This window comes from Epinephelus moara, chromosome 20 (assembly GCF_006386435.1).
Source record: "Epinephelus moara isolate mb chromosome 20, YSFRI_EMoa_1.0, whole genome shotgun sequence".
Lineage (NCBI taxonomy): Eukaryota > Metazoa > Chordata > Actinopteri > Perciformes > Serranidae > Epinephelus > Epinephelus moara.
This window is the reverse complement of record NC_065525.1, coordinates 45,956,708-45,962,906: the sequence shown is the minus strand read 5'-3', so window position 1 is coordinate 45,962,906 and position 6,199 is coordinate 45,956,708. Positions and strand designations below refer to the sequence as shown.

At 43.6% G+C, this 6,199-nt stretch overlaps 1 long non-coding RNA gene across 1 annotated transcript in view; it reads left to right on the top strand.

Annotated features, from left to right (window-relative positions):
- Positions 1-1,096, top strand: part of LOC126408628 (uncharacterized) — a 13,807-nt gene extending 12,711 nt beyond the window's left edge. Inside the window, exons 2-4 of the long non-coding RNA XR_007571913.1 lie at positions 162-285; positions 388-560; positions 669-1,096. This is a non-coding gene — a long non-coding RNA (uncharacterized LOC126408628). The remainder of the gene's footprint in view (positions 1-161; positions 286-387; positions 561-668) is intronic.
- The last annotated feature ends 5,103 nt before the right edge of the window (positions 1,097-6,199 follow it).

The window sequence follows — 6,199 nt, the reverse complement described above, 5'->3', positions numbered from 1 at the left end:
GTTTAATGTGTGTTTAATGTGTGTTTAATGTGTGTTTAATGTGTGTATAATGTGTGTTTAATGTGTGTTTCAGGTGTGTTTCAGGTGTGTTTAATGTGTGTTTAATGTGTGTTTAATGTGTGTTTCAGGTGTGTTTAATGTGTATTTAATGTGTGTTTCAGGTGTGTTTTAAATCAGTGTTTTGGAGGTGTAACCGCAGAGTGACACAGACACACCACCGCACAAGTATTAATGCTCACACAGGCTCTGCATAGAGCTGACACACAGATATCAATCCACCTTAAGGTTTGTGAAGTTTCTAGTGATTTTTTTTTTTTTTTTTTTTTAATATACTTTTCCCCCTGAGGGGAAATTCAATTTTTCATTCTGTTTGTCAATTACGCACAGGTCCGAACACACACATGAACATACTGGACCTATACATGCACTAAGTGGAGAGATGTCAGAGTGGGCTGCCCATGACAGGCGCTCCGAGCGGTTGGGGGGTTTGGTGCCTTGCTCAGGGCACCTCTCCAGCTACCAGTCCACGCTCCATATTTTGGTCCGGACGGGGACTTGAGGTACGCTCATGTTAACTGTGCATCCAAGAATAAACTCTCTATAATTGTGACAATGGAAAGTAAAATATTTGGCGAGCTACAAAATAACCTTGACCCAACTCTTTATAGAAAGGACGAGGAAGAAAGCGAAGAATCTCAGCAGAGAGCTGCCGTCCTCTCTTCAGCCAATTTGAGCTCCTGAGCTCTAGGAGGCGCTACAGAGTCTTAACTTAAGAAGTTCTTCATCCCAGCTGACATCAGGATCCTCGACACAGTGGGTGCTGAGTTTTAAAGCACAGACAGATGATCAGCTGATTTCATGTGTTCAGTGTTTATTCACATGCTTCAGTCACCATGTGCTGCCAGTGTTGGAACTGTACATTTTATTCGGTGTACGAATCCTCACAAATGTCTGTTTTCCCTGACGTTGTAAAGCCTGCCGTATGCGCACAGCACTGTTTCGTCTTTCCCTGGATCCCATCTTGAAAAGCATCTTTGGCGCTCTCTGACATTTTGGCGTGATGTTCCTCGGCTGCAGATTCAGAGTCAGAGTCACAGTCAGATTCAGACGGCTGCTCTCCAACGGGGAAGTTTTTGATCTGTCAGATTTAAACTTGGTGAGAAATCTTCGGACGTGGGAGCAGAAACTTTTCGGGGAGTGGAGCACAGTGTTACTGCATCTGACTCTTCACAGCCTCTGTATGTGAATGAGACGGGCCTGCTGGGCGGTGTCTCCATGACGACGAACATTTGTGCTGATTCTAAATAAATCTGCTCGAACAGAGAATTCATACAGAAACTGTTTGAATCATGATGTCTGTTTGAGTCATGATGTCACTTCCTGGTCTGTAACTTAATACAATCTCTCACTCAGCATTTCTCTCATCTGTCTGTCTGAAAACATGAAGTGTGTTCCTGGAGTTTACTTCCTAGTTTATTCTGAGACAAATCAACAGAGTATAAACTGTAGAGGATCTCCTCCCCAGACTCTCTGTGCTCCTCTATCGAATGAGGTGAAGGAGTTCAGAGGCCTGAGGAATGAAATGATGTCAAACAGACTTTGAAGGAGTTTGAATTAAAGACAGTGAAATGGTTCTAAAATGGCTGAAAACCTTTCTGTCCAGTATTCAACGACTTCAGAATGAGACTGTGTTGTGCAGCCTGTTTGGACCTGTCACAGTAGACGAAGCGCCGAATCTACAGTCACATCTTCTACAGACTTTATACTTGTGGTTTATATTCAACACATTCCTGCACTGACTGTACAGAACTTTGTGTTTTCTGTTGTAACTGTTTCTATTTTACAGCTAGTTATGTTTTATATGAGGTCTCTGACCTGTTCTGTTAATGCACCTGAGGCAACTTGTACATGCAAACCTCAGTGAGCTGTAAAAGCACCTGCTCGTCATCACTCACCTGTTCCTCCTCTCCTCATTGACTCCGCCTGCTCGTCGTCACTCACCTGTTCCTCCTCTCCTCATCAGTTCCTCAGTATGTCAGCTGCTCCACTGTCAGTCACTCTCTGGCCCAATCCCAAACCGGCCCCTATCCCCTCGCCCTATTCACTCCCCCTCCGTTTGCGCGGTCACGCGGAGCTCCGCCATACTAAGGGCCGTCCCAAACCAATTATCACTGAGTGCGAGTGGACTGCTCAGCCCTTAGATAGCTAGTGTGCATCAGTGCAGGCTTCTGATGAGCCCAGCAGGAAGCGCAACATCACAATGGAGGAAACAACGTACAAATGTAAGAGTTCCGTCTTTCTACTTTGTAAAATATTTTAGATCAAACACACACATTTGTTTTCCTCACACTGACTTTACAGTCTCAAACAAACTCACAGAATGTTTGGTGTCAAAAGATGAAAACCTACATGTCCATATGCTTAAATGAACTATTTAAAACTGTCTAAAAAATTCCTCATCCCATTCTCATGATTTTTAAAAAATATATAATTATGTGTTCACAGGGACAGAAGAAAAAACAAAGCAGTTAATCGATCTACGGATTAAAAATGAGTCTCTTCACTAAAAAAAGGAATGCTGCAAAGCAGGGATGGAGGTAAGATTGCCCAGATTAATTAATAAAGTTCATCTGTGAATGTGTAAACTGTGTCTAGAAAATATGAACAAGTTAATTACTTTGATTACACTGCACTGTATCTCTTATCTGACTTATTAAAGTTTTTTTTTTAATTTAACTCATTTTAATTAATATTTAAATGTTTTTTTTAATAGCCTGTTGCTCTATTTTGCTTTCACAAAGCATCTGTCGGTATCCATGGTTACATCTGCTTCCTTCTTCCGGTAGAGTGGCGAGGGCGTCCCATGGTTTGGCTTCTCTTTCATACACTTCCCCTTAATCAGGAGTGCCCTCCGCAGCTGCGAGTGTAACTTGATTTGGAGTGACACTCGGTAGTGAAGTGGTAGTGGGTAGGGAGTGGTTTGGGATTGGGCCTGCGTCAGACTGTCTCTGAGCGGTGTCCCTCACAGTTGCAGTTTTTGATATTTGTTTTCTGACTTTAATCTAGACTTTGACCCTGCCTGTAGTTTTTCAGATTCAGCTTCAGTCCGACCCTCCGGATACTGACACTGTGTCGACTGCCTGTCTTGTCTTCTTGTATTTGTGCTCAGTAAAGACTCCTCTCTTCGTGAACCTGCCGTCTGAGTCCTGCTCTTTGGATTTTTTGTCTTTGAACTGTGATGTTTGCAGAACACTCAGAATACCAGAATTAATGTTCGTGATTAAGAAGTTAAAACTGTTTCAGATTCTGATTCAGGTTTTACTAACAGCACTAAGACTGTCTCCACTGGATTCATCAGTGTCCCAGTGATCATGGCAGAGAGCCTGGACCCCAGCTAAATGGAACGCCATCAGTCATTTTATTATTTGCACCTGCTGTGACATGAAGCGATGCTCTGACTCAGGGAGGACGTCTCTGTGACACCGAGCTCTTCATCATGTTCACTCTGTCTGCAGAGTTTCAGCAGCCGACATCCTCCACAGCAGCGTCCAGTGCACAGACAGACAGCAGGATGCTGAGTCCACCACAGCAACTCATTAAACATATGAACAGATTACAGATGATTCCTTCCATAAAACACCAAAAAAACTGCTTAATAGTCAGTGAGTGTTTCATAAATCCAGATGGAGCTCATCACTAAGTGTAAATTAAACTGAAATTTGTTTCCACGCTTTTTTTTTTTTAAAGGTCCAATGTGTCAGATTCAGGAGGATTTCTATCTAGAGTCAGTGTTTGGTTTGTCCGTTCTGGGCTACTGTAGAAACATGACAGTGCAACATGGTGATCTCTGTAGAGGAGGACCTGCTCCTTGTGTAGATATAAACAGCTCATTCTGAGGGAACCAGAACACAACCATTAGATTATACTGTATATTTAAATCCTTCTGGAGGTCTAACAGAGGACGCAGAACGTTCTTCACACAGTGGACGTCTCATTTTTGGACTCAAACTCTTCAGACACAGCCTCGTATGTTCACATCCAGCAGGCAATCACTGTGTGCACTCATGCAGCGTGACACACAGAACATGGCAATAAAAAATGTCCCCTGGAGCGAGTTACAGGCGGCTGCTGTTCACATCATGTTTCCCTTCAGATCACAGACAGGAAACATGTTTCAGTCAGGATCATTCCACCTCTATCTTTTTCTCTTTTAGCTGATTTAAATTAAATCAAACTCTTATTTCACCGCAGCAACATGTTGTCTCCTCGTATCTGAAAGAAACAGATTTCCAGGCAGAAGCAGACTCAACATCTTTATCTAGTATTTATCTGTGCAGTCAGAGTTTCAGCCGCAGAGCGTGATGCTGCAGACGAGCCGCTCCAACATGGATCCATTTCAGTCGGAGCTTCAAGTCCTTGGAAGCCGTCCAATCCCCCGTCAGTCTGACTAAGCTGCAGACTTTTAGATTGGAGTGGGGATGTGCTCACCAGCTGTGAGATTAAGGGGAACTGATCGATGGCCTTTCTGATTGGCTCTCGCCGTGTCCCAGCAGCATCCAATCCCCTCGGTTCAGATGCTTTTCCTCGGTCCAGCCAAAACCAATTCTTCCACCACACAGGGGCCAAATAAGATCGCTGACCTGAAGCTACGGGGCCACGCTCAGAGGGGCCGCCTCCCCCCATCTGTGCTCCTCATCACTCTGACAGAACTCAGACCAAGAAGAAGAGGAGGATGAAGATGTGGAGATTTTATCGGCTCTTGTTTGATTTAATGTGTATTCTCTTGACATCGTTGTCACTGAGTGCTGATGCCAGCCGTGTGTGTGTGTGTGTGTGTGTGTCTGTGTGTGTGTGTGTGTCAGTCAGACTCAGCAGGACACTCTGTGACTTCCTGTTCAGTCTGCAGCGACGCAGCTCCTCCATCTATTCAAAGCAAAATGCTGCTGCTGCCGCTCCAAATGTAAAATGCATGACTTCCTGTGCAGCCAAGGAGAGAAAATATCTTTATTATAGAGAGACTAAAATCTTCTCTGTGAAGAGTCAGTGGTCGTTTGTTTGTTTAAAGGCTGAAACATAAAAAGGTTTCTGCATCATGAGCAAAATGTTAAATCTGTTAATGTGACGTTTACTGAGTCCAGAAAGACACCTGCAGAGAGTCAGCCTTCATCTGCTGTGATGATGATGATGAGGATGATGATGATGATGAGGATAATGGTGATGATGGACATGAGGAGGCTGCAGTGCTTCTGCTGCACAAACGCACATTTATTTAACAGATTTCAAGCTGTCGTCTGTATGAAGTGTTCACATGATCAACAGTTTTTTTCTAGATCTCAGACAGTAGTTGTTTATATTCACTGACGGGTTTCAGATTAAAGGCATATTATCCTAAAACAGTGCATATAATAAAGCCTCATCTCCACCAAACCCTTTCAGTACAGTACCTTTGGAACCAGCAGTGACCCTTCAGACAGGGTACCTAGACCGAGCTGAATCACAAGGCAAAGCAGTATTTGATGGAAAAAGTCTTTAAAGCCGTGAGTACCTGGCAGAAACTATTTGGTTGTAACACAGTCTTGTTTGCACCTTTGTGTTCCTTCAGTTCAGTAGGTGGCACTGTGGGGACAAACCCCTGGTGTCCTGTGTTGCAGCCTCCTGAGCTGCAGGACTGTTGGACTGAAGTCATTCAATGATTCTGGTGTCTGTGCTGCCCTCTGGTGGATCTATCAGGGACATGTCTTTGTCTCAGAGGACACAGTTCAGCACATTAACGGTGCATTTCTCACTTCTGCCTTCAGACCAGTTTATTTTTAGCAGCTCCACAGGAAATTCCTGGAAGGCTTTAGAGAAATGTTTCCTCTCACGGTCGTCTAATTAAAGCTGAGCTCAAAGTGAAAGCAGCAGCTTCTTATTAAACAATGTTTGACTTTAATTTCCTCTGGAACGTTCTGTTTTTACAGCATTTACAGGAGGAACATTCGTCTACAAAACACTGCATACAGAAACTTAATGTTCAGCATGGGTGGTTCGTTGTGTCTCTGCAGCGTCGTGGTGACGTAACAGGACCAGAGAGGAACAACAGCATCACATCAGTTCACGTCCTTCATCGGTGTGTGTCTGTGTTTTTATTCAAAAATATAAGTTTTATAAAGTCGAGATGTTTCTTCAGTCACAGATTCCGTTCAAACACCAAATAAAT